The following is a 16,349-nucleotide window of genomic DNA, read 5'->3' on the forward strand; positions in this document are numbered from 1 at the left end:
AGTGGGTGCGTTCCAAGCGCTCATAGAAGGCATCTTTCGTCACATCGTCGGGGCGTGGGCGCAAATCAGCGATATGTTGAAGAACTTCGCTTTGATGCGGATTGTGGATTGTCCACCGGGATGAATGCCAGGACTTTGCGACGAAGTCTCTCTCCCCCCACGAATCCCACACCAAACTTGCGCTCCTTTATATGGCCACTGTAGTAAATGCCACAAGGACCTACTCGTAACTGTCCTTGTCCCGTCCATCGCATTTTTTGGACGGCTGTGATGTCAGACTTTATTTTCACGAGGACATCAACCAGCTTGGCAGCGACATCTTCCCAATTAAGGGACCGTACATTCCAGGTGCATGCCCTCAAATCGTAGTCCTTAAGTCGATTGCCATGGTCGTCATCAAAAGAGGGTCTCTCATCCGAGGCTTGTTGTTTTCATTGGTATTGTTTTTTACGTGGCGGGTCCCAAACTCAGCGCACAACTCTATGTAGGGAATGTTTCGCCTTCCCACTTAAGTTCGCCTTCAAACGGATGTCCTTAGGCTACCCAGCGGATACTTGGTCAAAGACCGAAGTCGTGAGCTGCTTGAGCCATATGTAAAAGTATCGTTTCTGGCCACTCCCAAGTGAATGGCGATCAGATAAGTTGCCTCACTTGCGTGAACTTCTACAAATGACCCATCCTCCAATAAGAGGTTATTACTTAAACTTTATATTAGAAGCTGTTGAAGCATTTTAAAATCCTTTATTCGTATTCAATATGAACATTACAATGTCTCGGGTTAATAACTATTACATTGCTTTTCAAACTGTTAAAAGACTCAGTTTCAAATGCCTCATTCATAACAAAGTAAACGAGGTGCCTATAAGTAGGCAACTTATATCGCTACATATCCGCTAGTTGAAACCAAGTCGAGTTCGTTGCTTAAGTCTTTTGAATTAATCGATAATTTTTATTGAAAGGTACTAATTAATACGATCAAGCGTGAATATGTTGCACAATTTATTCTTTGCTGTAGAAATCTACACGAAATTTGAAACTCGAATAGGAAGAAAACGCAATTTTTATTATAATAAAAAATTGATGAAAGCTAAAATGCACTTTTGAGAAAATATTGTAGAAATCTTATAAACTTTAGTTTTAATTGTGGCGGCTATATTTTTCTTAAAATATTATCAGGTATGTTTAGAGGTATTATAGAGCAACTAGTCTAATATTTTTTTTTTTTGATTTTTGTCATTGATTTGTAAATTAAATACTTTTTAATCATCTTTTCCTTTCTATTTCTCAAAAAAATACCTAATACCCGTTTATTTTTGAAATAATCCATTCATTCAGTTAAATAAAATTTTGCTTTATAAGCATTACGACACGATAACCGTTTTTAACGAAACTTTTCGCATGCACATGCATATCTGACTTCACATGTAGGTTAGTATGTGCAAACAAATTAACAAACACTTGCGCTCGCTATCTGAAGCCTGATTTGGTGTTAAGCATTAGCTTTAGAATGTCGCAACTATAAATAAAGCGCTAAACGAGTTCATTAAAATAAATGAACCTCAACGTGCTAGCAAATTGGTGCATCTATATAAGAGCTATGCTTCTATTGTATTTAATTGTATGTGTCTGCGTGTGTTTTGCAATCGCAAACAGCTGTGCAAGTCGACACTGCACGTATGCGCTTAGCGAGTGTGCCTCCAAAAGTGCATCTTCTTCGGGTTATCTGTGCATCTGGCTGTCAATCGACTGTGTTTCCATTGTCGCCTTTAAATAGTTTGTCATGTTTCCCTTCACTTTAGAGATATTGTCGCAGAAAGAGTGCTGATATGTGCCAAATGTCAGCTTTAAATGTGAAAAATTATAAGTAATTGGCTGACAACAAAAACAAACAAATTTGCATTTGTATAAAAAATGTAATTAAATAATGCATTTATGAATTCTCTTAAGGAAGAATGATATTTGCATTAAAAGTTAACTGAAAAAGAGACTTGAATTAAATTGTAATTAAAATTCATTAAATATATTAAAAATTTAATTAAGCAAAATATAATAATATTAAAATTAAATTTAATCAAGATCCAATTTAAATTGAACTAGAAAAAGGATATAGTTTTATTTCTTTATATGTATTACTAAACATTAATATATTTTTATTAATTTCAGTATTAATTAAATATTTCAAATTTTTGCCAAATGTCGCTTTTAAAAATAAAAAATTACAAAAAACAAAATTTTTCTCTTAATTTATTTAAAATTATTAGAATTATTTAAAATTAAGAAAATTAGAAAAGTGACTGATTCTAATTTTATTTTTATTTTGCGATATTTAAAAATATATATTTTTCCAACAAAAAACTAACAAATTTTTAGTTTTGTGTAAAAAATTAATGAATCCATTAATTTTCAATTGAATTTAAGAAAAACTAAATTTTTTTATTAACCGTTAATTAAAAAAAAAATATATATATAAATTAAAATTAAAATTAATTATTTTAATTAATTAATTATTAAAATTAATTAAAAATTATATAAAATAATTTGTTGTATCAAAAATAATTAATCCATTAATTTTCAATTTAATTAAAAAAAAACAAAATTTTTAATTAACCGTTAATTAAAAAAATTATATAAATTATGTATTAATTACATGTTATAATTATTATTATAATATTAATTACAATTATTATATAAATTAAAAAATAAAATTAATTATTATAATTAATTAATTATTAAAATTAGTTAAAAATTTATATAATTTAATTTGTTGTATAAAAAAATAATTAATTTTCAATTGTATTTAAAAAAAATTTAAATTTTTTATTAACCGTTAATTAAAAAAAATTATATATTATTTACATATTATAATATTAATTATAATTAGTATTCAAATTAAAATTAATTGTTATAATTAATTAATTAATAAAAGTATTTAATTTAATTTGTTGTATGAAGAAATAATTAGTCCATTAATTTTCAATTGAATTTAAAAACAAAACTAATATTCTTTATTAAACGTTAATTAAAAAGGAAAATATATGAATTATTTTTTTTTTAATAAAGAAGATAACTCAATTTTTTGTATTTTTTAACTTTAAAAATATATATATTTTTTTTCAAACTAATTATTTAAGCGCTAAGGATTTATTTAAAAGTATAAGCGAAACTTTGTTTTTTTCAATATTCTTAATTAAAAATGAATAGCTTTGAAATCAAAGTTTATTCAAGTTTTTAAATAAAGTAAAAAATTAAATTAATATTTTTTAAATAACATATTTAACAAAATTAATTATTTTTTTAATTTTTTAATTAAAATTAATAAGAATTTAAAGTATTACTAATTTCTAAATTATAATCACAATTTAATAAAACAGTTGCCAATAAATAAAAACAATAATTTTCAGTGTAATGAATTATGTAAATTAAATTTAGTTTTTAGTACGGACTCGCATTCGACTACTATAAATATGAACTTAATAAATTTTGAGACCTCTAAATTACTAAAAAATCACTTGTATTTCTGTTATTGGCATTCATACGGCATTTACCAATTCGCTTGCATAGTCCAATTAATTCTTTTTTTTTTTGTTTATTTAATTTGATTTTGCTCGAATAGTATTTTGATTAACAATAAAATAACGACAATGACATAACAAGCCTGAATAATTCTATTATCGGAATTCTGCACTAATGAGGGTGGAAAATTATTTATTTTATTATTTTCAATCAATGCCCGCAGCTCAATAGAAATCTTTGATTTCCATAGCACCGCAATCCAATGGAAACCGGCACGGAAATAAATCATATGCGACTAATGTAAGTATATTGACATAAGTTCATGAGTCATATTGATAAAAGACATGTCTATATATGCATATTAACTTATAAAAAGTATAGTTCTTGGTATGAATGTATGTTTTCAATTAACTACAATAAAATGTAATCCATACAAATAAGCAACTTATTGGGAAGAACCATGAGAGATTAGTTCACATAAGCTGGTCAGGCCAATCATCTGTATATACTAGACTGTTTTTTGTTCTTTTAGAACTATTCATTTTTTTCAATCCCAACATGAAATTTCCTTGCAAATCTAAAAAAAAAAAATCCCTGAAAATTTGATCCCTTATTATTAGCATTAACGACTGGACCAAGGATGTAAAATTTTTCCATTGAAAAAACACGACAATCGTGATTTTTTATCTATAAATCTCTATAGGTCAGAGGCATTTTATGGCATCGCTTTGACTTTAGACACATATTTATTCCTCTAAATTGAACACTCTACTAAAGTGCCCCTTGCGACAAAGTCGAAACTCACACCGGTGAGGTAGTACGGGGCTCTAAGCCTGATTTTTTCACGAAATTCGCATTTTTTTATGTATCTCGTAAATGCCAAGAACTATAGAAAAAATGTACATGACAAACTTGTAGGAAAATTTATTTGCCACAAAAAGGTCTGAGGTTAAAGTCGCTATCATTAATATTTCCCGAAATATTCGACTTTCTAAGTAAAGCTTTATAAAATTTTCATAGATGGTGTGTAATAAAAAATTTATGAAAATTCCATAAATACTTGTACATAAAAAAAACACCCTAATATATACATATGCATAATAAGAGCTTCGTAGTTTCCTTCTGCTCAGAAAATAACATTAATAATATTAGAATTGTGGATGTATAAGCTTTTCTACAAATTCTAATAGCATTAATATGAATATTTTTAATATGAAGAAGAATTTGTACTATAGTGAAGGTTTCATCTCCTAAGAAGTAAGCTTTTTAAACATTTTCCTTATGTCTACCACGCCTTTATGGTAAGTTCCTTATTCTTGTTTAATTAAATTAAAAGCTTTATTTAGCATAGTTAGAATTGTGTTTTAGGTGAAATATGCGATTTACAAAAAACTGAAATAGTCGATTTTTACATACATCCAGGCGAATTTTTCACCAGAAAAATTGTTCAAACTATGAGATGCATGCATAGAATTATTCAAACCACGTTTCCGAACCTTCTGGTAAATCCCTAACGATGTTTTTGGCCTGATGTTGTGCTGATAGAACACAATTCTTCATCACTTGACCAAAGCTGACAACTTCTGAGCAATTTCTTTAATTTAAGACCTTGGGTGCAGTTCTTTGTAGTAGTTGATTTCCTGTCAATTCTACCAAACATACCAAAATCTTTCTGATCGTTATTCCTGGCTTAGCCACCGTTTCGCCGCTATTTGACTACGATCATTTTCGCTTTACGTTGTCATCATTTTCAGCACGGAAAACATCCGCTTAAGGAATTGAAGAATCGATTGCGATTCAGCAGATATTTGAAGATCGAAATTGTGTGCACCCATTATTCGAGCTTCTTTTTATACCAAAATTACGCATGATTGACGCATTTGAATCCTACAGCAGCAGAGCCGCAAATCTTCTTTTTCTTCTTTACTGGCGCCGCTTACCGCTTACGCGCCAGTCGTTTCTTCTTTTCGGTACGTGGCGCCAATTGGATATTCCAAGCGAAGCTAGGTCCTTTTCCACTTGGTCCTTCCAACGTAGTGGAGGTCTTCCTCTTCCTCTGATTCCTCCGCCGGGTACTGCGTCGAATACTTTTAAAGCTGGAGTGCTTTCGTCCATTTGGACAACATGATATAGCCAGCGTAGCCGCTGTCTTTTAATTCGCTGAACTATGTCAATGTCGTAGGAGGAGGATGGAGTCATGTGTAAAAGTGCACGCAAGTGAGGAAAATTCTTTGATCGTCATTCACTTGGGAGTGGCCAGAAACGATTCTTTCACATATGGCTCAAGCAGCTCACGACTTCCGATCTTTAACCGAGTATCCTCTGGGTAGCCTAAGAACATCTGTTTGAAGGCGAGCTAAAGTGAGAAGGCGAAGCAACCCCTACATAGGGTTGTGCGCTGGGTTTGGAACCCGCCACGTAAAAAACGGACCCAATGAAAAGAAACAACAAGCCGCAAATACTATTCACATTTTCAGCTATTTTTCTTCGTTTTCGCCTTTATTGAAGAAAATATGGGGTGTTTTCTCTTCAACTCGCTCCGGCGTCACTCATAAATAGACAAACGACTTGGAATGTCTCATAATTTTATTAAGACGGCAGCATTAACTCCGACAATTGCCATAGAATGAACTTTGCTAAGAGTAAGTAGTTCAATAGGTCTCCTACATTCTACTCTAGGTCAAAAGGATCTTGGTGCATACGAGGTCCATTGGGTTAGTGGCAACACGAAAGAAGGCAATGGGGATCCATCTCATTCCCACACCGAAGACAAGAGTGTCCCCTCTTGCTACCTAATTGTTATGCAGTTACCGGCGTTTCCGCTACGACCGAACACCAAAACGAGTCTGATAATAAGGCAGCTTGGTGATATTTCTAGTGAGGAAAGACATTTGTTGATTAACTTTGAGCATATAGCTAGCGAACTCAGCGCTAGTATTGCTGCTCTGCTGTTGGAGTGAATACTTAGTTCCCATGACGGAGAGCTGCTTACAGAAAACTTTCAACTCAAACTTTCCATCTACATAGTAATCCTGAAAACATGGATAACTGCGTCGCAAAGACTACTCGGGTGGCTTTTTCTCTGCTAATACAGAGTAAAAAGAACAAAAGAAAACAATGTTTTTTGTTCATTTCAAAAATAATTTATTTTGGTCCAAAGGGATTTCTTTCAGCTAATATTTAAAAATTAGATCGCGTAAATGGGCACCTTTAGCTTTGACAGCTAAATGCACTCTTTTTTCGACATTTTCCATGACTTTGGCCAATGTTTCGGATGATATGGCGGCTGTTTCACGTCGAATGTTGGCTTTCAGTTGAGCTAAGGTCTTTGGCTTATTAGCGTATACCTTGGATTTCAAATAACCCCACAAATAAAAGTCTGGTGGCGTCAAATCTGGTGATCTCGGTGGCCAGTCAACATCACCATTTTTCGTCAAGTTCGTTTTCAGCCATTTCGATGGCCCATTTGCCAAAATTAAGGCGTCGCGGATAATCAGCTGGGTTTAGTTTTTGTGCCATTTGAATTTTATATGGAAACATCTTCAAATCTTTATGAATTATGCGTCGGAGAGTGGTGCGAGAGATGTCTAATTCCTGAGAGCGGCGATAACTCGATGTCGATGGAGTCTCCTCAATACTGGCTCGTACAGCTTCGATATTTTCATCAGAACGTCTTGTGCGTTGTCTGGATGCATGACTGGCATTACTGAGATTACCGGTGTTCACAAATTTTGCGTATAAAGACTTAATTGTGTTCTTAACTGGAGCACTTTTCACTTTATTTTTTTTTGCGAAACGCACGTTGAGTTAACACAATTGAAAAGTTATTTTGAATATAAAGCTGAACAATTTCAGCGCGTTCTTTTGGAGTGTACCGTTCCATGGTATAAATTGTCTTCGAATGACGCTTTTAACGCGGTATGACATTAGCCGATTTGTCAGCGCTGTTAAAAGTTACAGCGTTGCCAGATGGATCAACTTTAAATGGCCTACCCTGTATAACGCCTAGGGATATGTGCTTGGAGTATAGTCTCTGGAGAAAAGTCGCACAGTAGAAGTATCTGAAAAAGCCACCCGAGTAGTCTTTGCGGCGCAGTTATCCATGTTTTCAGGATTACAGTTGAGGGAGGAGAGAATTTCTGCGTGGCTTTGTTTGGACCTCTTCATATATCCGTCCTCTCAGAGCCTTAGAGTGCAGAAAGAAGAAAAAGTATAAACATTTTTTAATGCATTATTTGCAACGCTGGTTGGGTTAGTACTCAAAAGTAGCAAAACTTTACCAATATCTCATATAGCCAATGAGTCTTTTATCCTATACAATTTACTCTATAAGAATGTGGCCTGAATTCATTTATTAAGCAAAAAACAATTGAAAAACTAAGCTCGAAAAAATCGTTGCTCAAACGATTTCGAGGTAACTAAGAACTAGTACGCACACAAATATACGCACAAGTAATTGATTGGAATTTTAGCTTACACTTTAACTAATGGCTTGAGCAGTGAATTGCGTGGCACGCATGCGCGCCGACAAAGCGAAAAAAGTGCCACATATACACTTATCCAGTCATTAGAGCATTGCTACAAGTATTAATCTAATTCTCGCGCCAGCAACGACGGTGGCAGTTGTGCTTAATGTCTGCTTAGCGGGTGCAAATGTGCAAAAAGATTTGATGGAATACCAGCGATATCTGTAAATACTCAAATCAATATTATAATATTGGACATAAAGTGGATTTTCGAACGTTAAACGTGTAGACGTTTGAGTATTTTGCATTGGAAACTTTCAAGTTTCGAATTTTTGAATTTTTTTGCAAATACTTTTTTTTTTGTAATTTATTTCAAATATATTTTATTTCACTTTTTACTATGTCTATTCATATACAGGTGGGGAAAATTTCGGTTTTTTTGGTGCTTGAGATCTTGTTCTGATATTGCGCTGCCAAGTAACAAAGCCTGTTTCTTTCAGCATTTACTAATTTAATGCGCGAAAATAGTGTAATAAATATATTTGTTTAAAATTGTTTATGATAAAAAATTCGTGGGCGCGTTAGCCGATTTCAGCAGTCTTATTACTTTTTTTTGCAATAAAACTTTTTCAAAGAAACCTGGTTATACATGCAGCTACTTTAAGACAGTTAAATGTTGGTAGTGTCTTTTCGATTGGCATTTGAAAATTAATTTACGAAAAGCCATGTCGACCACCGATTGAGGCGTGAATGTGCAAAACGCACGATTGCCTCATACAACCACAACAACAATTAAGTAGGCAGTTCACTTCGTTTTGTTGGCTGACTGACTGGCAGGGTGTCTGCTGCGCATGCGTTTGGCGCAGCATTTTTTGCCTCAAGTTTCGGTTACGCGTGCGGCCGCTACTTCTTTCTTTGCGCTCGCCTCGCGTACCAACCAGTTGCTGCTTGTTAACGGTCACTTGCTGGGCGATTTTACTGTTTATATTGCGAATTAATGGGCCGCCTAAATATGTATGAATGTGTGTAATTGACCTTGTCAATTACAAAGCAAAAGTCGAACAGTGTCTCAAGTGGACAGACACACACATTTATCCAATGTGCTTGGGAAAAAAGACAAAAAATACAGTTTGGATATTTAAAAAACGCACAAAGTAATTTATACGTTGACAAGTGTCATTCGCTGTCACTTCGTTTGCTCCAGATTTGCAAGTCAATTTACACATAGTTTTGGTAAGAGAAAACAAAGTGAAAAGCAAGTTTATGGAAACCTCTTACAGGTAGTTTTATATAATTGAGCGTTGCCACTATTTAGTATACTTAAAATTACGTTTGAGATTTACTTACGTCCATAATGGATATTTAAAGGCGATATTTAGCAAAAGCTGGTTGCTTATGGGCTACAAAAATGTATTCATGAATGCATTGACTCAATGCATTCAATGACCCTGTAGGAAAAATTGCGCAGTACAGAGTTATGTTTCATTAAATTTACAGAACTAACATTGCTGAGAACAATAATTTGGAAACTATTAATCTTAAATAAACAAATCAAATGAATTAATGCCTACCGTGGTGAAACACATTTTTTGGCGAAATTCGTTTTTTTATTCAACATGGTTCCCTTCAAGAGTGTTACACAGAGTTTGTATATTATATTATAGTGACTTTCCATATCATTTTGTTTGTAGTACGATTTGTCCTTTGCTCCAAAATGAGCCTCAGTTTCGGCGTTCACTTCTTCATTCGACGAAAATCTCTTCCCATCTAGCATTAATTTGAGATAATGAGAACTGTAAATGGTTGCTGGGGGCCAGTTCTGTTGACAATACGGTGGATGCGCAAGCACTTCGAAGACCAATTCATGGATTTTAGCCATCGTTTTTACTGACACGGTGCACTGTCTTGGTGTAACTGAAATTTCTTTTTCTTCAATTTTTGCCATTTTTCGATGATTTCGTCCATCAAACGATACAATAATGCTATGCAGTAGTGGCGGTTGATGGTGCTTCCTGTTTCAAGGTAATCTATAAAATTATCCACGTGCCAGTCGACTGTTGCGATTTTACGAGCGGAAAATTTTTTTCATTTTTTAAATAAAAAAAATACAAAAAAAAATCGGCCCACTCCGAGATTATAGGAGGGATAGTTGTCAAATTAATTTAAGTTTTTTTTTGAGAGAAAAAAACAAAAAACAAAAATGGCGAAATTTCAAAAAAAAAAAATTATGATTTTACTTAAAAAAACCGATTATTTTATATAATTGATAGTGTTAATTTTTTTTCGAGCATTTTTTCGAAAAGTTCATTCAAAAACAAAAATTTAAAAAAAAAATGGTCCCCAAAAGTCAATTTCTGCAAAAGTTATGGCTATTTGAACATAAAAAAGCCATTTTTTTTAGCAAAAAATAGCAAAATTCATAACTTTTTTGAGGTAGGACAAAAAATTTTGAAAAAATTCTCAAAAATGTTTTTCAAATGATAGAAAAGGATGGATGAGTTTCAGCAAAATCTAAAGGGGTCGGGTTCAAAAGCGGTCGATTTGGTTTGGAATACCCCATATACATCAATAGACTTTGGAAATATACCTCTCTCATATATTTTTTAAGAGAGTCGCCAATTTTTACATATATAATCTAATAAAATTGATGGTATTTGTGAACGAATCATTGTAATAAACACTAAACGCTTAGCTTAAAAAACAACCAGTGGCATATACATATGTTTGATGAGGGTTGGCATCAGTTTCCTCTTTTATCGAGTTGAGCATTTTAGATAATTTCCTGTTTAGTGAGGAATAATTTACAACTTGTATGGATCCCCAGATACGAAGGATGGAAAGACACGAGATGTCTGATCAACTGGTTAGGCAGAGACTCTCAACAAACCATTAAGTTTTGTCTTCGGGGGTTTTTTAAAAACCAGCTTTATGCCTACAAAACACAGCTAACCCCAAAATTCGAAAAAATTCTAAATTGCAATGTTCTGGAAGTAGGTAATATGCAATCTTCAAAAAATTAAAAAAAATCATTTAAATTCTGTATCTTACTACTAATTTCTTACAAGCTCATGCGAATGGCGATCACTTAAATTCTCAGCATAGAAACTCGCTAAATAACACACAACATTTCATAGATATTTCTGACTTAATTAGTCAGCCAATTAACAAAGTCCACAAGCAATCCATCGACATTGACGAATTGCAGACAATTGATATTTTATTGACATTTTTCGAACGCATTTATAAAGTGCTTAATTTTAACATTAAAATTTAGTTCTGAAAATGTTATTTATATAATGATGTGCATTTAACATGCTCGCTTTTTAATGGGCTTGCTAAGCTGCGCATATTGCTTCTAGGTTGCCGCAGTTTATTGAGCTTGCAGTCGCAAGAGTTTCAATGGAGAGTCGATTCGTATCTTATGAATGCATTAGCAAAATATGTTGTTCAAGGTACTTTAAGGTTTTACTCACTTAATGATTATATAATGTAAACGCACATATGTAATTACTTTAATTGTGTAACTTTCGAACGATGATTGAGATATCAAATGCTACTAAAAATGTTGATGATATTGTTGTTTCATATGTTGATTTACACTTGTTAAGACTTTTTCTTATGAAAACACGCACTGGTAAGACAATCTGGCATATCAGCAGTGGCTTGACCAGATCTCAGAGAAATTAATTCAAAGTACCTAAATCCATGTCCAATGTAACTTAGTGGCAGATTCTCTTATTCATAACGGGTGATCCAAGTAAAGGTAACTTTTTCAAAAGCCTTTTTTTGATAAATTACGCGTGAGTCGTGTCAAGCTGTCATGTTATTTTGGATCAGTATTACTTGGCATTTTGTCATGGAAAGACTTACGACTTGACAAATCATCTAACTTTATTATGAAAATTCACATTCTGTGAATGTGTTTTGCTCAACTTTTGGTCAACAAAATCGGCCCACTGAGCGTAGTATTCGCAACACCATAACCAATCTTGATGAGTCTCAAGATTGGATAATCTTCGACCGAATAGACCACTTCTGCAGCAAATCGGACGAATGGAACGACTTGACGTAAAGCGTACAGCGTATAAAATACTTCAAAAACTGACGCCACTCGACCTTCCCAAGCGAAATCTCTTCGCTCCATAAGCTCTTGAAAAGTTCCAAAAAAATCCGACGTTTTAGAGCCAACTTTTGCGCAGCGATGGGTAAGTAAACAAGCACAATTACTGCATTTGAGACAAAGAGATTCAAGAGCTGCTTTTTCATTCAAAGAAGAATAACGATTTTGTATGGTTTGTGGGCTAGTGGAATCATTGATCCATTTATACTTATATTGCCAGTGAGAACGTATCCGTCAAGGGCGACCATTATCACGTCATGATATCCGACTATTTGATATCTGAAAATGAAGCTCGGGATCTGGGCGACATTTGGTTTCAACCAGATGGCATAACTTCCCACACATCCCATTAATCAATGGGTTTATTGAGAGAACATTTCGGACAGCAGATAATTTTATGGCTTGGGTCGGCTGATGGGCGGCCAAGTTCTTCTGATATCGTTAGTTTTTTCTTGATCGGATATGTAAATTCTAAAGTCTATGCGTGCAATCTCGCTTTCATTCAGGTCTTGTAGCGAAACATCACGCGTGTCATTCGCCAGTTACCTCTCAAAATGCTCGAAGGAGTCATCGGAAATTGGCCAACATTTGAAAGAAATAATCTTCAAAAAATAAATGCCAAAGAATGTTCTTTCAAATAATAATAAACGCCCACCATTAAATTTAAAGTTTCTGTGTTTTTTCTTCGAAAAGTTGGGAACCTCAAAATGGATCACCCTTTATTTAATATTTGACTGAAAAGTTCGATTATTGATGGTCTCTAAATTCAGTTTTTTACGTATGTCGTATTATCAGGTATTGCTGTTTTGAAGTAGCTTACACAAAGTTAGATCGATAGGTCACATGGTTCTTGAGAAAACTTGCTCGCAACGAGACTCTTTGAAAATCGTCATTTTGAGACAATGGTATGTGCTTAAGGGCACAAAGGTAAAGTACACTGTTGGCAGCTGTAGCGTGTTGGCCCTAGTGCCCACGTTTTATGAAATTTGGAAGATTAATTTCAAAAGGATATACTTTGAGGAAAGCCAATAAAAAATCTTTGATTATTTGACCAAAAGAATATGAGTATACAATTCTAACCGTCAAGAGAATGAAAAATAGACGACATTATTTAGGAGTTGAAAGATTTTTTTTAAGTATTTACATTTCTATCCTGTTTCTATATATTTTTAGTCAATTAAGAGACTTTTCTTCAAATCCTATGCAGATCTGTCCAAGATAATCAAATTGGAAAAATAAGGTATTTTATTCTGGACATAAAATTGAAGAAATTGTTTTACGGCTGTAGCCTTTACAATTGATGCCAAATCTACAGGCAACTAACAGTTTAGCTCCTATTTTGTTTGAATGATATAAATTTAGTATGTTTTCAAGATATAAAGTTTTCTAATAGCTTATGGCCAGCCTTTAGTATATCTTCCAACACCAAAAATACTATTAATGAGTAAAAATTCCTATTCAAATCCACCCGTTAGCAGTTGGCAGTCAACGTGTTAAAAACTCGTGAAAAAATATTTAATTATCAAACTATTTTTTAATTAAATTTTTACATTTTTTTTTCAAGAAAACGGCGCATCATCTTCAATGAATTAACGTTACTTACTCTTCCACACGTTTTTTGCGAACGCAGCATTAATCGGCCGAAAAGTCAAGCTTAATTATGGCTTTCAACGTTTCATCAGAGAAATCAACTTCGCATTATTATATTTATTACATTAAAATTCCATTCAACGATAATTTGAACATTAGCGAAAATATTATAATGAAATAACAGCTTAATTTGGTTAATGCAAAGATTTTTTCTAATTTTTTTTTTTCAAATATAACCTTGCGTTTAGGCTGTTCATACCTACGAAGTGAATGTTAGAAATACGAAAAACTTGCTTACTCTTCGACTCCGCTTCTTCTGAATTGCCTTGCTAATGCCCTCAACAGCTATTGCTTAGCCGCTTCACTTGATTGACAGCTCAACTGACAGAGAAGAGGATAGTCGATAATCAAATTCGGTTGAACGAAACTGTCGCATGTCGCTCTCAATTTGGTTGATATACGCTTTTAAAGATGTTGGTACCAAATTGGGACGAGACATGAGTTTAGAGCTGTTTAAATGTCAAAATGACAAACACTCACTATGTGCCAAAAAGATTGATATGGCGGTACGATGTAGATATGTATGTGTGCAAGTGCTCAGCTACACATGTTTTCATTAAGCACAAGCCAAAATGGCGCTAAATACTTAATTAAGATAAGTCACTTAGTTTTGAATGGTAATGAAGTCACAACCAAGAAAAAACGTTAACTTGAATATCTTGATTTTAAATGGTCCGTTTATATGGTAGCTATATGCTATTGCGATCCGATCTCAATAATCTGTTCGAAGATTGCAGCGCTGCATTGGATAGTTCACTATGCCAAATTTCATAAAAATAATTTTTAAAATACATATGAAGTGTGGTTGATTACAGCAGTTCCGAGAAATTAGCAGTTTTTTCGGAAAAACAAGGTGTGTGTAAAATATCAGGCCGATGTCTCATAAATCAAAAGATATTCAAAAGTTGGAAAGACTTTAAGATTTAGCCGGTATTCAGCAGTATAAAGTTAAGCAGAAACCAAAGAAGGTCTGACTTAAATCATGGAGTAACGATCAAATCATACCTTTTTGCCCACATAAACTCGATTACTAATAAACAAAAGCAATATTTTTATATATTTACTGGGGGATCCGCCTACGTTTTACCGTGGCTGATACATAGGTAGTACTACTAATGCCATCTATATGATTTCTATTAGTTAGATTGTAAGTATTAGTTAAGAAATAATCGTATTTTTGATGAAGCAACAAAAATGAATCAAAAAGCATTTCGTGCGTTAAGAAAGAATTGGTTTTTGGGGTAAAAATACTATTGAATTTGGGCTGTGCATCAGTGAAATCAATCGAGTCCAATCGATTGTCAGCCTGGTGGACTGCATATTAAGAAACGGTTCTCAAGCGTGGAAAGACAAAAAAATCGGCTGGCAAGGTTATGGCATCAGTCTTTTGGGATATTCATCGAGTGATAAATGAGCGAGTTTTAAATTATTGCATTGTGTATTTGTTGCAGTTCTATTTTACCATTCCCAATATTTAGCGATTTTATTATTTTTCAGGAAGGGTCAGTTTGAAATTGACGCATATATGTATTCATCGTTCCCGTTTAAATATTGTATTGCTCTGTGCAATGCTTCGAAAAGATTTCTGTATATCTCAAATTTTTATCAACACTTCAGTTATGCCGCTATTTTTTTATGCAAGACCTTTTGCAATTTTAAATTGCCTGTCAAGATACCCCCTTCAATAGTTAGCAGGTATGAAAAAAATGTTATAGCTACCCATAGATGTATTGAATCACCCAATTTATTACTTAAGAACGAACAACTCTGTCCACAATATAAAAACTTGATCCACAGATGTCGCCTTTTACTTTGGCATCGTTTTGTTTAATACACGTTTACGCCAATTTAAGGTTTAAATATTGGATACTGCGATGGTGGCGCCATCTATCGGTCAAATATTTCAAAATTAACAATTGATTAAAAATGAAAAAATAATTTAAAAAACCTTTTCCAGTGGACCAAATTGTAAATCTAAACCATTCCCGAATCTCCTTGAACATACACACAAAATTTCATCAAAATCGGTCCATCCGTTTAGGAGCAGTTCAAATGCAAACACACGGTCAGAACATTTATATATATAAAGATTTGTTGGCATATTCGTTTCGTATGTGCTGAAATACCGTATTGTACTAGTTCCCATTGGTATAATCGATATTTGAAGAAGTTAAACGGTCTTTGATAGTCCAAGGGACTGAAAAACGGAGGAAAACATTTCTGTTCACACTATTTAATACATTTTTGATAAAAAAAAAAAAAAAAAATTCCTATGCATTGTTTCATATCGATTCATAATTCGATATTGATATATACTTGGGTATTTCTTTTCAATTTACCAACATATTTGAGGTATTTACAATCGCCATGGCGTATGAGCAACATTGACTTTGGTAATGAACTAGCTGCGCATTCACTCTAGGCGCCAACAAAAGTACGAGTACATATGTAAAACATGCAAATGCGTGACTACACATCCTTCATGCAACAGAAACTGCACTTGCACACGGCAACTATCCGGCGCTTATAAGCGTCTAAGCACCTAAACTTGATATATTAATAATGTTTAGTCGATACTCGCATGTTTATACTATTCGTAG

The 16,349-nt window shown here is 33.5% G+C and overlaps 1 long non-coding RNA gene across 1 annotated transcript in view; it reads left to right on the plus strand.

Moving 5' to 3' along the window:
• The window catches only part of LOC125780225 (uncharacterized), a 341,973-nt gene that overhangs the window by 59,505 nt on the left and 266,119 nt on the right, over positions 1-16,349 (plus strand). The gene's annotated exons all lie outside the window — the stretch shown is intronic.

The sequence above is a fragment of the Bactrocera dorsalis genome, chromosome 1 (genome assembly GCF_023373825.1).
Source record: "Bactrocera dorsalis isolate Fly_Bdor chromosome 1, ASM2337382v1, whole genome shotgun sequence".
Lineage (NCBI taxonomy): Eukaryota > Metazoa > Arthropoda > Insecta > Diptera > Tephritidae > Bactrocera > Bactrocera dorsalis.